Source organism: Eumetopias jubatus, unplaced genomic scaffold (assembly GCF_037043125.1).
Source record: "Eumetopias jubatus isolate StellerSeaLion01/CBP00866 unplaced genomic scaffold, mEumJub1_p1.0 scaffold_14, whole genome shotgun sequence".
Lineage (NCBI taxonomy): Eukaryota > Metazoa > Chordata > Mammalia > Carnivora > Otariidae > Eumetopias > Eumetopias jubatus.
In genome coordinates this window covers 9925632-9947529 of record NW_028274820.1, presented here as the reverse complement: position 1 = coordinate 9947529, position 21898 = coordinate 9925632, and the positions used below count along the sequence as shown (strand labels likewise).

At 36.8% G+C, this 21898-nt stretch overlaps 1 protein-coding gene across 6 annotated transcripts in view; it reads right to left on the bottom strand.

The window, feature by feature from the left end:
- COA1 (cytochrome c oxidase assembly factor 1) overlaps window positions 1-18245 on the bottom strand; it is a 94538-nt gene extending 76293 nt beyond the window's left edge. For all 6 annotated transcript variants that reach the window (XM_028108876.2, XM_088018487.1, XM_088018486.1 and 3 more), the window contains exon 1: window positions 18160-18245. The gene's annotated coding sequence lies outside the window, so the exon portion shown is untranslated. The remainder of the gene's footprint in view (window positions 1-18159) is intronic.
- Between the last annotated feature and the right edge of the window lie 3653 nt (window positions 18246-21898).

The following is a 21898-nucleotide window of genomic DNA, read 5'->3' as shown; positions in this document are numbered from 1 at the left end:
TCAATAAATGGGGTACAGAAGAATGTACATCAACGTAATAAAGGCAATATAAGACTATGCAACAGCTAATAACATACTCAACAGTGAAATACTGAAAGTTTTCCTCTAAGATAAGGAACAAGACAAGCAGCCCACTTTCATCATTTATATTCAGCATAATACTGGAAATCCTAGCCAGAACAATTAGGCAAAAAAAAGAAATAAAAGGCATCCAAGTCAGAAAGGAAAAAACTAATTGTCTCTCTCTGCAGATGACATGATCTTACATATATAAAATCCTAAAGACTACACCAAAAAACTGTTAAAACTAATCAACAAATTCAGTAAAGTTACAAGATACAAAATCAAAAGACCTCAATTGCATTTCTATACACTCATGATGAAATATCCAAAAAAAGAAATAATGAAAACAATCTCCTTTATAATAGCATCAAAAATAAAATACTCAGAACTATACTATATTTAACCAAGAAGCTAAAAGATCTGCATTCTGAAAACTATAAGACACAAGTGAAGAATATAGAAGACACAAATAAATGGAAATATACCCTGAGTTCCTGAACTGAAATATTTAATATTGTTAAAACAGCCACACTACCCAATGCCGTCTATAGTTTTAATGCAAGCCCTATAAAAATTCCAATGGCATTTTTTACAGACATGGAAAAAACAATTCTAAAAATCATATCAAAAGACCCAAATAGTCAAACCAATCCTGAGAGGGAAAACCAAATCTGGAGGCACCAAATTTCCTGATTTCTATATACAAAGTTATAGTAATCTAAACAATATAGTACTGGCATAGAACCACAGACCAGTGGAACAAAACAGAGAGCCCAGAAATAAACCCACGCATATATGGCCAACTAATATTTGACCAGGGAGCCAAGAATACACAATGCGGAAAAGATGGTCTCTTTAATAAATGTTGTTGAAAATCATATTCACATGCAAAAGAATGAAATCAGAACATTATCTTACATCACTCAGAAAAATTAACTCAGAAATGGAGTAAAGACTTAAATATAAGACTTTAATAAGCCATATAACTCCTAGAAGAAACCATAAGGGAAAAAGCTCCTTAACCTTAGTCTTGGCAATGATTTTGAAAATATGACACCAAATGCAACAAAAGAAAAAAAATCAATAAATGGGGCTATATCAAACTAAAAAGCTTCTGCACAACAAACAAACAAAACATGAAACAGAATGAAAAGGAAATCTACAGAATGGCAAGAAAATATTTGCAAATGATATATCTGATAAAAATCAATATCCAAAATACATAAGGAACTCATACAACTGAATAGCAAAAAGCAATGAATCTGATTAAAACCTGGGCAGAGGACCTAAATAGACATTTTTCCAAAGAAAACATGTAAATGGCTAATTGGTACATGAAAAGATACTCACCATCCCTAATCAGAAATAAATGGAAATCAAAACCACAACGAAATATAAGCTCACATCTGTTAGAATTGTTATTATCAAAAAATAAAAAGAGATAAGTGCTGGTGAGGATGTGGGGAAAGTGAATCTGTGTGCACTTATAATATAAACTGGTACAGCACTATGGAAAACAGTATGGAGATTCCTCAGAAAATTAAAAATAGGACTACCATATGATACAGCAATCTTACTCTGGGTATATATCCAAAGGAAATAAAATCACTATGTCGAAGAGATACCTACACTCCCATGTTCATTACAGTATTATTCACAATAGCCAAGACACAAAAATAACCTATGTGTCCATCAGTGAATGAATGATAAGGTGGATAAGGAAAATGTGATATATATATATATATCGCACATACATGCGACGTATGTGTGATATACACATTGAAAATATGTGATATATATTTTATGTTATATATGTATTTCTGATATGATATATATATATATATCATATATGTGTACCAAACTCTCCATAAACCTTGAGAGTATTACGAGCTAAAGAAGTGAAATGAGCTAGAGAAAAACATTTACTGTATTATATCAACACATGTGGAACCTAAAAAAGTCAAACTCATAGAAATAGAAAGTAGAATGGTGTTTGCCAGGGGCTGGGGAGTGGGTGAAATGGGGAGATGTTAGTCAAGGGGTCCAAACTTCCAGTTATAAGATAAATAAATTCTGGGGATCTTAAGTACAGAAGGGAGACTAGAGTTAACAATACTGTATTATATATTTGAAAGTTGCTAAGAGGATCTCAAGTGTTCTCACCACACACCCATACATAACTGGTAATTATGTGAGGTGATGGAGGTATTAACTAACCCTATTATAGTAATCATTTCAAAATATATTTATTACATATCTTGAACTTAATATATACCTTAAACACATATGTTGTATACATCACACCACACATCTTAAGCTTACAAAATGTTACATATCAACTATATCTCAATAAACCTGGGGGGGAGAATCAAAGACCTTAAAAAAGAAATATAAATGCCAAATAAAAATCCTTGTAAAAACTGAAATACTAATTTTTAAAAGTTAGCATTCTTCAAGTGAAATTTTAAAACGTAGCATGCATTACTTGTCCTGTTCAATAGTCTTTCATAACAGATATTCCAGATGTCAAAAAAATTTTTTTCAGATGGCAAAAATTTTCATTTATTTTGTCTTGACATTGGTGAAATTCAGAGTGCATCAAAAAGCATCAAGTTGAGTGTTAGGGTACAGGTTACTTAATATAAGCTCCTTCACTTTTTTAAATAATAAACTATTTTGTCTGCTTTGGCTTTTGCCTTTGAAACCAATATTGCTTTCACTAATTCAGATTCTAAATTAAGTTTTCATTTCATATTAGAGTATTCCACAAAAACATTCATACCTTCTTCGTTCTTCAACTCCTTTGCAAAATATTTACCCAAAAAAAACAAAAACAAATCTATAGGCTATAGTGAAGTCTGAACATGAAAACACAAGCAAACACTACTAGATATTCTATAAATATTAATTATTAATATTTATATACACAACGTTGAGATCTCAGAGCAAGGTTAACAGTATTACCCAGAATAACATGTTGTAACTGCCAACTTACAGATTTCTTTTGCTCCCAAACTTGTTATTCTTGGAACACTGGCTCACAGGCTTTACACAAAGCACACTATGCATATAAACTTAATACTGAATTTGTAAGAGTAACTCATTGTTAGCAAGAAAGCATGAAAACATGTTTATAAGGCGGCAAAAACTGTGAGTAAGGCTGACTGATGAGATCATGGTGCTTTCCTGCTAGCAGGTCCAATCTCAGTGCCCAGAAACATGAACCTTTACTTTCTACTCATTTTGTCAGCAGCTCCCGCTCCTGTTCTCCACTTGGTATCAGGAGAGCTCCTAGAATCAATATACCCAATGATACTGCTTGCTGAGCTTTGAGTCTCGGTAAAATTTAAAGTCTTTCCTGTTTTCCTGACTTCTTAATGACTTTCTCAGAATCTGAAACTGAACTAATACGCAAATTTCCTGAGAAATCCTAGGAATGCCTTCTCATATGGAAATGCTACTTTATCCAGAGGTCATCTGCTCTGAATCTCCAGAATTTGTCCCAGGGTGAACATCATCCGTTGGGAGAATTACCTCTCAGCCACAGTCACCCAGTCTTCCTTATTTTGTCTCCCTTGTATCCCAATTTCCAGACATAGCTGGCATTGCCAGTTCTTGAGGTTTCTGTGGATTTATAGGGTAATTATGAAAGGTTTCAGTTTTTCCTTCTGCTAACTTAGGATTCATGAGTCTTTGGTGTCTTTTTTTTTTTTTGAGATTTTATTTATTTATTTGAGAGAAAGAATGAGACAGAGAGAGAGCACATGAGAGGGGGGAGGGTCAGAGGGAGAAGCAGACTCCCTGCCGAGCAGGGAGCCCGATGCGGGACTCGATCCCGGGACCCCAGGATCATGACCTGAGCCGAAGGCAGTCGCCCAACCAACTGAGCCACCCAGGCACCCGTCTTTGATGTCTGTTAATTTCCACTTATTCTTGGGCTTCTCACTTTTCCAAATTGTATTGTTACTGCCTCCTTTCCTAATGTTCTTGTCCTTTGGGGTTTTACTATAGATTTAGTGGGGTTTTAATGGGGAACAAGATTAGAAAAGTCAATCTACCATCATAATCCCATAGAAATCTTCATTTTTAACAAGAATCTTAAGTGATTCTGAAGCACATGGTCCCCAAATCAAACTTTCAAACACCGACCTAGAGAATAATCAGTACAAAGTGCCCAGAACAGTGAACAGACTATAAACAGCTGAAGAAGCTGAGGATGTTTACCAAAATATATATATATATTCTGGAAGCTATCATAGCTACTTCAACAGCTAAAGAGCTAATGGGAAAGAGAAGTTAGGCTTTCTCTATATGCCTCCAAGAAAAACTATAATCAGCATGAGAAAACCACAGGCTAGAGATCTGTACAAGATAGAAAATAACTTCTTAAAAAATAGAAATATCCTAAAAAGAAATCAACTGTCTTACGATAGAACAGACCAACCAACTCTCATTTATTCAGGATGCCATTAATAGCATCTAGGACCTAGATGGTTGTATGGTACCACTGGTTGCTAAGGCAAGGCTAACACATACGAAAGATAAAATTAATGCACAATTAAATGCTAGAAGGATGAAATTACAAAACATCATTTTGAGCAAACTGAGAGAAAGCCACCAAATATAAAAAGACTATCCACACTTGAAATAGAACAGGTAATGACTGCTAGTGCTAATTTTCCTTTTCTCAGTTGGAATATAATTTCTTCCCCCATGCAGAATCAGCACTCAGGTGTGTATTTATCCCCACGTTTAATCTGAAAAGTTGAAAAGTGGCATAGCGATGGGCTGCTGATTGCTATAAAAATGTCCTATGAGCCACAAATTTTAATATGTTACTAAGCCTCCTTTTCTTTACCTAAAATGGAGGTTGGCTTAAAAACAAGTCTCCCTGCATCTATTCCCCTCATTTCCTCCAATCAAGAACAAAGGGAACAGTGGAGAGGATGGAGCACATTGAACAAGGGACAACTGGCATGATATGAGGCTGCAGCAATAAGCAGAGAGATCACAGGGTAGGCTTGGGAAAGAGGAATATTGTGGTTCAAGTTAAATATTTCTGGTTTATTCTAAGTATAATAATAAGTAATAGTAGGTTCTCAAGCAGGAGACGTGATCAGATTTTGTATTTCTTAAATGGCTTTTGTGTGAAAAATAAAGTGGAGTTACTAATACATTTTGGCAGACCAATTAGGAAATAGCATCCAGGTAAGAGACAACAGTAGTTTGAATTAGGATGATAGAAATAGATATGACCACATTTGAGAAAGTCTACCTAAGAGGAATCAAAAGAACACTGAGAGGTCTTAAAGATGATCCCAGATATTTTGTATGAGCATTTGGATAAATGATGGTCCCAGGCCCCAGGGAAGTATATTCTGCCAAAGTTGCCAGAAGAGTAAGGAAAAGAAGAATCCCATCCCCTTTTGAGTGGGTTAGGTTTGGAAACCTATGAGTCATCTAAGTGTGAATGTCTCACAAGCTCCACTTCATCATTTCTCACTGAAAATCTCCATTAAATCTTCAAACTCAGGATGCTGGCAATCAAAATCTCTTTCTTCTGCATATGCTCCATCTGTTGATTAATTAACACCACCAACGGTGAGGGATATTATGAACAGGGTTCCTACATGTGATAGAGAAGGCTAGAATATAAAACATCTAAGTCCCATGGATAAGAATCTATGACACAGATTCATTCATAACACTGGAGTTATTCTTGCCACAAAAAGCTAACGTTTAAAAAAAAGTTAACTCGTGGGTCTCCAACTCATGACACCAAGATCAAGAGTTGCATGCTCTTCTGACTGAGCCAGCTGGCACCCTGGCAGCCTGCTATTTATGTTTAAATGAAAGTCACATATTTCTACTTTGAGAACATCATGGTCACTCTTCACTTCACAGTTTGCTTTGCTGCTCTGTAGGGTTATACCTTAGGGTTTTTTCCTCCTCCTTTAAATTATTGATAAAAATGATCTTGCTTTATATTTTCTGTATCGTGAAAGCATTATCATTTTTGCTAAATATATATTAGGAAATACATATAATAATGAAGCAGACAAGGAGGTAGAATAGTTGTAATTTTTAAAAATCTGCATGAATTCATTTTAGGTCTGTAAAGTTTTTTTTTCAAGTTTATTTAGTTAAGGTGTGCAGCTTTTTTTCTATCTATGTAACCTGACATTTGGTATGTACATAATTTTACATTTTGCAAAAATTCTGTTTTTGAAATGAGGGGAAGAGTCACTTTGACTTTGAAACTCATTTTCCTTTTTAAAATATCATCTTTTGCTTTGTTTTTTTGATAATCAAGGATAATTTTAGGTTAAACATTCCAGATGCACTGACCTTTGAAAGGGAGACTTTGTCGCAAGTCCTACACTCACCATGAATACTGAAACTATCTATTGTATGGGGTTTTTTGTTTGTGTTTGATAGAAATGAATTTCTTTACTATATATTAGCTTAATAAGTATAAATCATGAACTGTGATGAAGCTATACTCATTGAAATGATTATATCTTTTTAAAATTAAACCTTATTCTACTTTTGGAGAAAAAAATTATGAATATAAAAAGGTGACAGTGGTTTAAATAACACTGATTCTGTTTTAAGTGAAGACATAATTTAGAGATTTTTGGTAACCTCTAGAAATATTTAACTTAATGCCTTTTTAAAATTTGTTGAATTGAATAAAAGCTTAAAACACTTTTTTAAAAAAAGTTAACGCAACTTTTGTGAGTATGGAGGAAGACTTTTATCCACAGATTGTTTTGCTAGGGATATTATAAGAGTAAGATAAGTTTTGGAATAGATCCCCCCCAAAAAAAGGATTTCAGAGTTAAATTTTAATTCCTGTTTTTCTACACCCATTCATGATAAAAACCCTCAATAAAGTAGCTTTATAGGGAACATATACCTCAACATAATAAAGGCCATATATGAAAAACCCACAGCAAACACCATCCTTAATGGGGAATAACTAAGAGCTTTTCCTCTAAGGTCAGGAACAAGACAAGGATGTCCACTCTCGCCACTTTTATTCAACATAGTAGTGGAAGTCCTTGCCACAGCAATCAGAACACAAAAAGAAATAAGAGGAATTCAAATCAGTAAGGAAGAAAGCAAATGTCCACTCTTTGCAGATAACACGGTACTATATAGAGAAAACCCTAAAGACTCTACCAAAAAAGTGCTAGAACTGATAAACAAACTCAGTAAAGCTGCAGGATACAAAATCAACATACAGAAACCTGTTGCATTTCTATACACCAATAATGAAGCAGAAGGAGGAGAAACTAAGAAAACAATCACATTTACAACTGCATCAAAAATAGTAAGATACCTACGAATGAACCTAACCAAAGAGATAAAAGACCTGTAGTCTGAAAACTAAACAACACTGATGAAAAAAATTCAAGACCACACAAAGAAATGGAAAGACATTCCATGCTCACGGATCAGAAGAACAAATATTGTTAAAATGTCTATACTACCCAAAGCAATCTACGTATTTAATGCAATCCCTATCAAAATACCAAAACATTTTTCACAGAATTAGAACAAATTTGTATGGAACCACAAAAGACCCCAAACAGCCAAAGCAAAGCAATCTTAAAAAAGAAAAGCAAAGCTGGAGGCATCACAATTCCGGACTTCAAGTTATATTTCAGAGCTGTAGTAATCAAAACAGTATGGTACTGGCACACAAAAAAAGACGCATAGATCAATAGAACAGAATAGAAAATCCAGAAATAACCCACAACTCTACAGTCAATTAATCTTCAACAATGCATAAAAGAATATCCAATGGGAAAAAGATTCTCTTCAACAAATGTTGTTGTGAAAACTGGACAGCAACATGCAAAAGAATGAAACTGGCACATTTTCTTAAACCAGACATAAAAGTAAATTCAAAATGGATTAACGACCTAAATGTGAGACCTGAAACCATAAAAATCCTAGAAGAGAACACAGGCAGTAAATCCTTTGACATGAGCTGTCGCAATTTCTTTCAAGATGTGTCTCCTGAGGCAAGGGAAACAAAAGCAAAAATAAACTATTGGAACTACATCAAATTAAAAAGCTTCTACACAGTGAAGAAAACAATCAACAGAATTAAAAGGCGACCTACTGAATGGGAGAAGATATTTGCAAACGACATATCCAAATAAGGGCTAGTATTCAAAACAAATAAAGAACTAATATAAAATGCAACACCCAAAAAACAAATAATGCAATTTAAAAATGAACAGAAGATATCAACAGATGTTTCTCTAAAGAAGATATACAGAGAGCCAACAGACTCAAGAAACGGTGCTCAACATCACTCATCAACAAGGAAATAAAAATCAAAAGTACAACGAGGTATCACCACACACCTGTCAGAATGGCTAAAATTAACAAGTCAAGAAATGACAGATGTGGCGGGGATGCAGAGAAAGGGGAACCCTCCTACACTGTTGGTGGGAATGCAAACTGGTGCAGCCACTCTGGAAAACAGTATGGAGGTTCCTCAAAAAGTTAAAAATCCAGCAATCATATTACTGGGGTAGAACAGAAGAACACTAGTTCAAAGGGATACATGCACCCCAATGTTTATAGCAGAATTATTTACAATAGCCAAGATGTGGAAGCAGCCCACGTGTCCATCAGTTGATGGATAAAGAAGATGTGGTGTGTGCGTGCGCGCACGCGCGTGTGTGTGTGTACATATATATATATATATATAATAAACAATAAAAAACTATTCAGCCATAAAAAAGAGTAAGGTCTTCCCATCTGTAACAACATGGATGAAGCTATAGAGTATAATGCCAAGTGAAATAAGTCAGTCAGAGAAAGACAAATACCACATGATTTCACTCATATGTAGAATTTAAGAAACAAAACAAACAAGCAAAGAGAAACAAATAAGAGAGGGAGAGGGAGAGACAAGGCAAGAAACAAACTCAATTATAGAGAACAAACTGATGGTTACCAGAGGGGAGGTTGGTGGGGGGTGGGTTGAATAGGTGATGGGGATCAAGGAGCGCACTTGTTAAGATGAGCACAGGGCGATGTATGGAACTGTTGAATACCTAAAACTAATACAGCACTGTATGTAACTAACTGGAATTAAAATAAAAACTTGTATTAAAAAATTCTTAATTGTTTTTCTGAAGTAAAAGCTTAAAGCGATTATTTTCCAGCTGATAAGCAGCATTACAGTGATGCCTGGGTGGCTCAGCCTGTTAAGCATCTGCCTTCGGCTCAGGTCATGATTCCAGGGTCCTGGGATCAAGCCCTGAGTCGGGCTTCCTGCTCAGCAGGGGACCTGCTTCTCCCTCTCCTCACTGCTCATGCTTTCTCTCGCTGTCTCTCTCTCAAATAAATAAAACTTTTAAAAGAAAAAAAAAAGCAGCAGCAGCAGTACAGTCTTTATTATTATGCCCTACTATAGTACCACACTGCCACCTGTTGGAAAACATCACTAACAAAATGTTTTTATTCCTAACCAAGTTTGTAAGGAGATTTGCGAATTTCTGAAAGAACATGAAAAGGAACTGTGTTGATTTTACTTTCTTGCCCACCACACTTGATAAAAACTATTAGTAAAGAGTCTGGCCCCTGATTTTTGCATCTGACTCCCAGGAGATATTTGCTGATTGCCTGGCTCTGGTGGCAATGGGAGCTTGCATTTCCTGGGTCCCATAGGACCATAATAATTGGAAACATATTTTGGCAGGCTACCACCCCCAGGACACTACCCAGACAGAAAACTGAAACATACCCCTTTCCTTTTCATGAAAGGCCTATGTGGTGGTCCTGGAGCTTCAGGTTTGGCACACATCTGAAGGCTACACAAGTACTCTTAAGAAACAAATTGGAGGATACCATTTTTACACTCTCCCTATGCCTTGCTACAGCTCACTAGTATTTCCCGGAAAGTTTACATTCATCTGAGTCCTGCTTTTTGTGACTCTTGGCAAGGGGACACCTCCAGACTGCCTGGCTCTGGTAGCCAGCAGGGCTTACATTAGTGGTCCCACGGGACTGACACTCACACTCACACACACACACACACACACACACACTCTCTCTCTCTCTATATATATATATGAATTTGCATACTTTAAAAGCTGTTGCTTGAGGGTCTGGCTTCCAATCAATCACCTGAATCTAGGTGCTGACTGAGGTCCTCCCCTTTGGCACACTAGTCTTAGACACCCTCAACTACTGGGAGCTACTAAAAATAAAAGGGGCTACTTGGGCAATCAGAAAGGTTTGAGAGACAACTATGACCTAGGGCAAAAGCTGAACAATAAGGTTCATCTCTTACACAAGGCCGACACTTCAATACTGAGAGAAGTAGCTGTTTCGTCTAATGTGTAGAAACCAACACAGAGGGTTAAGCAAGCAAAAGGAAGAAACAGATGAATATGCTCCAAATGAAAGAAGACTGCAGAAAATAAAACTTAATAAAAACAGAGATAAGTAATTCACTTGATAAAGGGTTCAAAGTTAAGATCATAAAGGTCATAAAGATGCTCGCCAAATTCAGAAGAATGGACGAACACAGTGAGAATTTTAACAGAGGTAGAAAATATAGGAAAATTCCAAAAAGAAGTCAAAGAATTAAAGAATACAATAATTAAACTGAAACAATACTACAGGGGTTTAACAACAAACTAGATGAAGAAAAAGAAAGGACCAATCAACTTGCAGACAAGGCAGAGGAACTACCCACTAAGAGCAGCAAAAAGAAAAAAATAATGAAAAAATATACAGATACCTTAAGGGATTTCTGGGAAAACATCAAGTAGACTAGCATTTGCATTGTAAGGGACCCAGAAAGAAAACAGAAGAGTGAAAGGGACAGAAAATTTACTTGAAAAAATAATAGGGGAAAACTTATGCAACCTGAGGAAAGAGACATCCAGATCCATGAAGCATAGAGAGTTTCAAATAAAATAAACCCAGAGATCCACCACATCAAGATATATTATAATGAAAATGTCAAAAGTTAAAGACAAGAAGAGAATCTAAAAGGAGCAAAAGAAAAATAATTCATTATACAACAGGGAATCCCCATAAGAGTATCAGCAGATTTTGCATCAGGAACTTTGTAGGCCAGCAAGAAGTGCCACAATATGCTCAAAGTGGTAAAAGAAAAACATTTCCAACCAAGAATACTCTACCCAGAAAAGTTATCATTCAGAATTGAAGGAAAGATAAAAAGTCTTCCAGCCAAACAAAAGCTAAAAGAGTCCATTGCCACGAAGCTGGACTTACAACAAATGTTAAAAAGATTTCTTTAAGCTGAAAACAAAGGGCATTAATTTCAGAAGAAAACATATGAAAGTATTAATCTCACTGAGAAAAGTAAATATGTAGTAAAGGCAGAAGATTATTACTTATAAAGTTAGTGTGAAAGTTAAAAGACAAAAATAGTAAAAATAACTAATTACAATAATTAAAGAGTACATAAAATAAACCGATGTAAAATGTATAATCAAAAACATAAATCATGGCAGAAAGAGAAAATGTGGAGCTTTAGAATGCATTTAAATTTGTTAATCAACTTAAGATAGACTGTCATAAATATGTTTTTATATGTAAGCTTCATGGTAACCACTAAGCAAAAATAGTAGATACACAGAAGATAATGCGAAAGGAATCAAAGCATACCACTAAAGAAACTCGTTAAATTACAGAGGAAGAGAGCAAGAGAAGAAGAAAGGAACAGAAGAACTAAAAATAGCCAGAAAACAATCAAAATAGCCACAAAACAATTAAAATAGCAATGAGTACATACCTATGTCAATCATCGCTTTAAATATAAATGATCTAAAATTTTCCATTAAAAGACAAAGGGTGACTGAATGGATAAAAAACAAGACTCATCATTCTTTTAAAATGCACATGGAACATTTTCCAGGATTGATCACATGTTATGCCACAAAACAAATCTCAACATTTAAGAAGACTGAGATAACTCAAGCATCTTTTTTGACCACAACAGTATGAAACTAGAAATCAATTAAAAGAAGAAAACTGGAAAAAACACAAACACATGTAGGCTAAACATGAAATAAAATGGAAATGGAAACACAATGGTTCAAAATCTTTGGAATGCAGCAAAAGCAGTACTAAGAGGGAAGTTTATAGCAATACAGGCCTGGCCCATCTCAAGAAACAAGAAAAAATTCAAATAAACAATCTAACTGTACACATAAAGAACATAGAAAAAGAATAAACAAAGCCCAAAGTTAGTAGAAGGAAGCAAATAATAAAGACTGTATTGAAAATAAATGAAGTAAAGACTCTAAAAAACAATAGAAAAGAACAATGAAACCAAGAGTTGGTTCTTTGAAAAGACAAATTGATAAACCTTTAGCCAGACTCATCAAGAAAAAAAGAGGACTAAAATAAAATCAGAAATGAAATAGAAGCTATAACCCACACCACAGAAACACAAAGGATCATGAGACTACTATAAATAATTATATGCCGACAAACTGGACAACCTAGAAGAAATTATTAAATCTCTAAAAACATACATTTTTCCAAAATGGAATCAGGAAGAAATAAAAAATCTAAACAGATTGATTATTAGTAACAGGATTCAAAAAACTCCCAATAAATAAAAGTCCAGGACCAGACAGCTTCACTGTGAATTCTACTAAACACTTAAAGATCAAATTATTCCAAAAATTCAAAGATGAAGAAATGGTTCCAAATTCATTTTTAAGGCCAGCATTACCCTTATACCAAAACCAAAGACAGCACAAAAAAAAAAAAGGAAAAAAATTGCAAACAATATCCTTGATGAAGAGGATACAAATATTCTCAACAAAATATTAGTAAGCTGAATTCAACAACACATTAAAAGGATTATTCACCATGATCAAGTGGGATTTGTTCCAGGGATGTAAGGATGGTCCAATATCCCCAAATAAATCAACCATGATACATCACATTAAGAAAATGAAAGGCAAATATCATATGATCATCTCAACAGAAGCAAAAAAAGCATGTGACAAAATTCAACATCCATTCACGGTAAAAACTTTCAACAAAGTGGGTATAAAGGGAACATGCCTCAACATAATAAAGTCCATTTCTGAAAAACACACACTGCTAATACCATACTCAATGGTGAAAGCTAAAAGCTTTCTCTAAGATCGATAGCAAGACAGGGATGCCTACTCCTACCACTTTCATATAACGTAGCATTAGAGGTCCTAGTTACAGTAATTAGGCAAGAAAAATAAATAAAAGGCATTCAAATTGGTAAAGAAAAAGTAAAACTGTCATTATTAGCAATTGATATAATACTACATATAGAAAACCATAAAGACTACACCAAAAAAACTATTAGAATAAAGGAATTCAGTAAAATTCCAGAACACAAAACTAATATACAAAAATCTGTTGCATTTCTGTGTACTAATAATAAACTAGCACAAAGAGAAATTAAGGGAAAAAAATCCCATTTACAATTCATCATAAAGATAAAATGCTGAGGCCAAGGAATAAATTTATCCAAAGGACTGAAAGACCTGTATTCTGAAAACTGTAAGAAACAGGTGAATGAAATTGAAGATGACACAAATAAATGAAAAGATATTCCATGTTCATGGATTGGAAGAATTATTGTTAAAATGTCCATACTACCCAATGCAATCTACAGATTCAACGCAATCCATATCAAAATACCAACAATATTTTTCACAGAACTAGAACAAATAATCCCAAAATTTTTATGGAACCACAAAAGGCCCTGAATAGCCAAAGCAGTCTGGACAAAGAATAAAGCTGGAGGTATCACAATCTCAGATTTCAAACTATATTACACAGCTACAGTAATAATACCCCCTCCTCCAACTGCAACATTTTTCACAAACTCCATAGTATTCCCTCATCATTGTTACAGCCCATACCCCACAGTAAATAGCAACTTCTCATTCTTCGCTAATAAATATCATGGATATTTTTGTACTGGGGGAGGAAAACTCACCTGTCAAAAGCAGCAGTATTCATAGCATACCAGAGTAATTGCCAAAGTACCCATCTAGAGCAACGGAATAATAAGAGAGTAATCCAGATCTTTGCAACTATACAAGTGTGCAAAATCACCTCCATTTTAGAGTCTGCTGGGATGGGTAACTTGCCCAAAAACATTAAAAACATAGAATTAAGATAAACAAGAGCATGAATTATAAAGAAGTTTAGGATTTGAGAAACTATCGGGGTAAACCTTTCATTTAGTCTGAATTCTAATAATTTTAATAATTCTAATAATTTTAATAAAGAGCCCCATGTCCTAAGACAAAAACTTCTACATCCCTTCGATTAGGAGATGGCTCTTTGAATTTATATTGATAGAAAGGTAAACATGACAATATATGTCTGAATTATACCATTCTTTTAAATTTCATATTTTATGTGAATGACAAAAAACACTGAAATGTATGTGCAGTTCCTCAAAAAAATTAAACAGAGAATTACTCTATGATCCAGTAATTCCACTTCTGGGTACACACCCAAAGAACAAAACAGGTATCTGTGTACCAATGCTCATAACACCACTATTCATAAAAGCGAAAAGACAGAAACAACCCAAATGTCTATCAACTAATAGGTAAACAAAATGTGATATACACATACAGTGGGATATTATTCAGCCTTAAAAGGGAAGGAAATTCTGCAATATACGACAACATGGATAAACCTTAAAGACATTATGCTACATGAAATAAACCAGATATAAAAGGACAAATACTGTATGATTCCACTTATATGAGGTACTTGGAATAGTCAAACTCAGAGACAAAAACTCGATGGTGGTTGCCAACAACTGGAGAGAGGGGCAATATGGAGTTATTATTTAATGAGAATGGGGTTTCAGTTTGGAAGATGAAAGTTCTGGAGAGGATGGTGGTGACGGTTGCACAATAACATAAATGAACCCAAGGTCACTGAATTGTACATGTAAAAATGTTTAAAATGCTAGATTTCATGATATGTATATTTTACCACAATTTAAAAAAAACCCTGAGGCAAACAAACACTGAGTCAAGAAATATAAGAGTCATCCTAACAAATCAGGCCAAAGGGTAATAATGAAGGCTTTGACATTGTATGTAAAATAGAGATGCAACTTTTTCTAGGGAGCTTTGTTATATAGCTTTCCTCAGTTTCTCAAAATGTTCAGAGATCCTAAAAATACTTTTTTCCACTACCTTAAATCCAATGAAATGAGAAAAATATGAAAATAATTTTAATAGGATTTTATAAAACTACTATCTCCAGCATGCCCCAATCGCTATAGGACCAGCATAGTTACATTCAAGCTCTGCATACATAAAATCCTTAAATAAACTTCTGCTGGTATGAGGTAAGTACCCACCATTTGATGACCAACTGTCCAATATGGCTCTCAGAAATCTAAATAAGAGAATATGGGAATAGCTTCTAGAAGTATGTTTGAAATATAAAATCAAATGAACCAACAAAGCTAAAGTAGATTATAGTGTATTTTTCAAGGCAGAGAGATAGGGAAGCACCAGTGTCTGAAACAATGAAAGCTGTTAAGTTAAATACAGTACCAGGGACTCAGACATCACATTAACCAGTGTCAGTTTATATAATCCCTATAATTTAAGAACAGTATCCCAAACTGCCACCTGGAGGCCTTTTCTAGGAAAAGATTGACAGCCCCGACAACACAAAAATGCAAAACATTAGTAGAGTAAAAGATACAAAACAAAGTTAACAGGCAAACAGACCAAAAATACCTGCCACATATCTAACAGTCAATGAGAACAGTCAATTCTCTACACAAAGAATTCCTACCAATCAATAAGGAAAAAACAAAACTCAATAAGGGATAGACAAATTATATAAACTGTTTCCCCCTGCTTCATTTTTCAACTCTTAAAATGCTGTTCACAGGTTCTTCATAGCACGTTTTCCGGGGCCTGGTCTTCTACACATTAAAGTTGTTGTTCAATTGACTCTCTGAATTACCCCCACAGATCTATAACCTGGTCTCCAAGAACAGTAAAAATTAACCTCATGTGCTTTTCATTTAAAGGAATTATATCATAATGTACAAGACTGTCATACACCTAATAAATGACTTGTACCTCAAATATATAAAGAACCCTTACAGGGGCCCCTGGCTGGCTCAGTCGGTAAAGCATGCAACTCTTGATCTCGGGGTTATGAGTTTGAGTCTCACATTGTAGAGATTACTTAAAAATAAAATCTTTAAAAAAAAAAAGGAACTCTTACGATTCCATGATGAAAAGATAATCTAATTTTAAAAATGGGCAAAGGATATGAACAGGCATATATACAAATGGCCCACAGCACATGAGAAGATGCTCAACATCATTAGCCATCAAGGAAATGCAAACCAAAACGAGACACAGTTCGCACCCACTAGGATGGCTAGAATTTTTTTTTTAACCACTAGAATTTTTTTTAACTTAAACTCAATTAGCCAACATATAGTACATACTTAATTTCAGATGTAGTATTCAATAATTTATCAGTTGCGTATAACACCGAGTGCTCATCACGTCACATAGGATGGCTAGAATTAAGAATAAAAAACAGGTGGTGACAAGTGTTGGCAACGATATGAAGAAATCAGAACCTTCGTATACTGCTGATGGGAATATAACACGGTATAGCTGCTTTGAAAAATAGTCAGGCAGTTCCTCAAAATGTGAAACAGAATTACCCTATTACCCAGCGATGCTAATCTTAGGTATGTACCCAAGAGAAATGAATACATGAAGCACAGAGGACCACAGGGGAAGGGAGGGAAAACTGAACGGGAAGAAATCAAAGAGGGAGACAAACCATGAGAGACGCTGGACTCCAGGAAACAAACTGAGGGTTGTGGAAAGGGAGGGGGTGGGGGGATGGGGTAACTGGGGGCTGGGCATTAAGACCACGTGATCTGATGAGCACTGGGTGTTATCCGTAACTAAGGAATCACTAAGCACTACATCAAAACTAATGATGTTACTGTATGTTGGCTAATTGAATGTATAAATTTAAAAAAAAAATGATGTTCACACAAAAACCTGTACATGAATGTTCGTAGCAGCATTATTCATAACGGCCAAAACTCAAATGTCTACCAGCCAACCGACGGATAAATAAATGGTGGTATATCCATAGCATATACCATAGCTCCTAAAACAGTGCCTGGGAATATTAGGAATTCAATACATTTTGACAGAACGGAAAAATAAACTTCAAAAGGTAGGTAAGCCATTGTAAAACTTTGTCATATCCAAAGTGATGAAATTACTGCATGTTGGCATTGCTGGAGCATACAGGCTGTATGTGTAGGTGTTTTCCAGGAAAGCAGTTGACTGAAACACTCAGCATTAGCAAGACATTGAAAGGTCTGGAAGCCGGGCTAAGGCATTTGTATTATCCTGAGTCACCGGGAAGGCCAGTAAGATTTTGAGCCTGAGAATAACACAATCAGATCTGTGTTTTGTATGTGCAAAGTTGAAGGAGAGTCGTTACTTCTACACAAAGGTGAAACTGAGCAATAAGACGCCTTAAACGTGGAGCAATAACCCACAGGTAAGAAGGAGAAAGATTCAAGAAGCGAGTATTCAAATATAAGAATCTTTATGGATTTTTAATATTATACACAACACCCCGACTGACACTCATACAGGCACATATGTGCCGTCCCTAACAATAAAGATCATTTCTACCGTCAGGACCCTGTATGGAGGGCAAGTGTGATGGGGACAAAAACCACTATGACCTTAGGAACGCTCAAAACGGACTGCAGGGCAAGGTCACGGTTAGCTACTCACGGCCTCATAACCCCGGGGAGGGAGGAAGCACCTTGTAGCCGCCCGCGGCGCTGAGACCACCAAGGGCCCCCAGGCACCAAGCAACCAGCGGGGAGGTCGCAACCGGGCGACGGCGCAAGCCGCCGGGAGGTAATCCCTGAGGACATTACCCTGGCAGCAGCCCACACGGAGCGCAAACGCAGCCGCCCAGACTGTGGGAACAAACATTTCCAAGGGTAAAAGAGACCGGGACGTTTGGACCCACGCGGAACCTAACCTGTCCGGGATCCCGGCAACTAGCCGCGGAACGCGTGTGCTCTCCTTCCGGAGGCAGCAGAGAGGGCCGGAAAGGTCCGCAGGCCCCCACGCCGGCGAAGAGCAGTGGAGACTTCCGGTGCGTCCTCCTCGCGTCTAGAGCGTCAGGACCGGCCGGCCGCCGGGCTCCGCGCACTGGTGCACCAAACCCGAGTCCCGGGCTGAGAGTCCTTGGTGGGGGTGAGGGTTGGTGGCCCCAGCTTCCCGGACGCTCAGACTCGCACCGGGAATGGTGTCGTCTCCTCAGATCCCCTCTTTCTGTTTTCTGCGTCCCGTTAAGCCCCCAGCATACAGTTCAGTCCAGCAGCGCTAGTCGAGGAAATTTAAACCACCGGCTTATATGGCTCCTGGTAGGGATCTGGCGTTTTGGCGGACCTCCAAGGACTTGAAACCACCCGCCATCTGAGTCCCATTCTGGCTCTGAAGTCCGTGTTGCCCCATTCGGCTGAGAAATTTGGCAACATTAAATTTCCTTTTATTCACCAAATACTTATTAAATGCCTACTGTGCTCCAGGGAATGCAAGGGTACGAAGGAAAAAAAAATGTAAATTACTTGAGTTAAGTAGTAAAATGAATAATAGAATTAATCTCAACATTTATTATAAGGATGTAAAGCACTTAGGTAGGGTCTGGCACTTGGTAAGTAATCAGTAAGGATTAGTTACCCTTATTCTCACTTTGAACATTCCACTGTTGTCACTGATGTAGGAAAGTTGTTAGAGTTCTAAGTCAACAGCCAAGAAAGAATTATTTTATTTATTTATTTGAGAGAGAGAATGAGAGAGAGCACCTGAGACGGGTTAGGGTCAGAGGGAGAAGCCGACTCGCAGGGAGCCCGATGCGGGGCTCGATCCCGGGTGTCCAGGATCATGACCTGAGCCGAAGGCAGTTGCTTAACCAGCTGAGCCACCCAGGCGCCCAAGAAAGAATTCTTTAGAGGTCTTTGGTGCAAAAAGGTGCGTCCTCCTCGCAGGTCTAGAGCGTCAGGACCGGCCGACCAGCCGGTATTAAAGTATATGGACAACATGTATCACATGACCTCATTGATATGAGGAATTCTTAATCTCAGGAAACAAACTGAGTGTTACTGGAGTGGTTGGGGGTGGGAGGGATGGGGTGGCTGGGTGATAGACATTGGGGAGGGTATGTGCTACGGTGAGCGCTGTGAATTGTGCAAGACTGTTGAATCACAGATCTGTACTTCTGAAACAAATAACGCAACATATTTTAAGAAAAAAAAAGAAGAAGATAACAGGAGAGGAAGAAAAGGGGAGTATGTCAGAGGGGGAGACGAACCATGAGAGATGATGGACTCTGAAAAACAAACTGAGGGTTCTAGAGGGGAGGGGGGAGGGGGATGGGTTAGCCTGGTGATGGGTATTGAGGAGGGCACGTTCTGCATGGAGCACTGGGTGTTATGAACAAACAATGAATCATGGAACACTGCACCAAAAAACTAATGATGTAATATATGGTGATTAACATAACAATAAAAAATTTAAAAAAAAAATAAAGTACATGGACAGGGACCTGTGGGCAGAAAGCTGCAATGGGGTTGGTAAGGGGTGGTGATGATATACCTTCAAGTTGGGAAGGGGTTAGGGATAGCATAAGTCTCTAAGGAATTTTGGAAACAAGGTTTCCAGGACCTTGAGGGGGTTACTTATTGTTGGGAAAAGGTCATTTATTACTGTCTTATAAAACCTTAGGCGGGGCACCTGGGTGGCTCAGTCGTTAAGCGTCTGCCTTCGGCTCAGGTCATGATCCCAGGGTCCTGGGATACAGCCCCGCATCGGGCTCCCTGCTCCATGGGAAGCCTGCTTCTCCCTCTCCCGCTCCCCCTGCTTGTGTTCCCTCTCGAACTGTGTCTCTCTCTGTCAAATAAATAAATAAAATCTTTTAAAAAAAACTTTAGTCATGAGACCATTCAGATGTATATCCCTGGGTCATATGCTTGGGGGATGATTGCTAACATGTATCTTGGGGAGTAAAGATAAAGGAAGTTTCCAAAGGAATTTTTATGATATAGAAGACCTACAGGGTCCTAGGGGTCAGGCTAAGATTGCATTTTGCCCTTAGCAAAGTGTCAACATCCAGGCAGGTTAGTCCCTAGAGGCATGTCACTCTGCCTGTTTCAAGGCTTTGTCAATGGGCAACAAGTAGTAAGGAAATTAATTTTTCTTCTGCCTTTGTTTCCCACATCATCATCACCACTATTACTATCATCATTTACTTTTTTAATGTCAAGTTTGAAGTCCAAGTACCTTTCCTCCAAAAAGTAGTCTCAGTATCAATGGGTCACCTAAATTTGATATGTTCCATAACCAGACTAGTCAAGTTTAATGTCATTTCAAACCTGGAGCGCTCTTGTTAATGAAGTTCTTGGGGGGATACCTAATATGTTTCCTTATTTCCTGATAGAGATTATATGAAGATTAAATGAGGTTAGGTAGCACTGATGATGTTGTAAGTGCGCAAAAATATTAGTTATTATTGTTAAGTCAGCTTGAGACAAGAATTCTACTTCTTACAGCCCCAAGTATCCTATGTGATACTTTCTCTCTCTTTCCTATATATTTAAGGAAAGGATCTGTTTTGCTACCTCTTAACTTCCAAGGAGCCAGGGCAGGGGTAGGAGGAAGAGAGATGAGGAGGGGTTGACTATAGTGCTGTCAATGTGGGCAAATGAAATGGCTACTTTGAGAAATGCACCAACAGCAACAGGGTCAAATCCAGCATATCTAGTCTATCTCTCAGCAGCCGCCTAGAACTATCAAATCAGAATAGAGTTACTATGTATGGTAGTTGTTTATCTACACGGAAGTATCATTTTCTGCATATTAATATTCTACTACCTTACTAAGTTGTTTTATTGTTTGGAGTTGATTCTTTTAGATTTTCTGTGATTACAATCATGTCATTGAGATAAAATTTTACCTTAATCCTTCCCAAGTTTTATACCTCTAATTTCTCATATCTAATTGTATTGGCTAGTTATTTCCAATAAAAATATTTAATAAATAGTGAAGACAGTAGGCTTCTTTGTCTTATTCTACTTTTAATGGGGTATCTCTAGAAGTGCCCGTTAAGTATGTGCCTGGGTTCATAAAACAAATCTCAATAAATTTACATAGATTAAAATCACGCAATATGTTATGTGACTGCAGTACAATTATATAACATAAATTAGAATAACATAATTATAATATATATAATACATAACAATTAAATTAGAAGTCAACAGGTATGAGGAAAACTCCAAATATTTTGAAATTAAACAACATATTTTTTTAAAGACTTTTTTTACTTTTTTGAAAGAGAACATGAACAGGAGGAAGCAGAGGGAGAAGCAGACTCCCCACTGAGCAGGGAGCCAGATGTGGGGCTCTATCCCAGGACCCTGGGATCATGACCTGAGCCGAAGGCAGACGCTTAACCAACTGAGCCACCCGGGCACCCTAAACAACATATTTTTAAATAGACTATGGGTTAAAGAAGAAATCACATCTTGATTTCTTCTTGATCACATCTTGATCAAATATCTTGAACTGAATAAAAATAAAAACATATCCAAAAGTGTAGAACACAGGGCAAGTGGTGCTTAGAGGGAAAAATTATTACTTTATATGTCTATATTAGAAAAAAGGAAAATCTAAATTATTTAAGCTTCCACTTTAAGAAATTAGGGGGAAAAAAACAA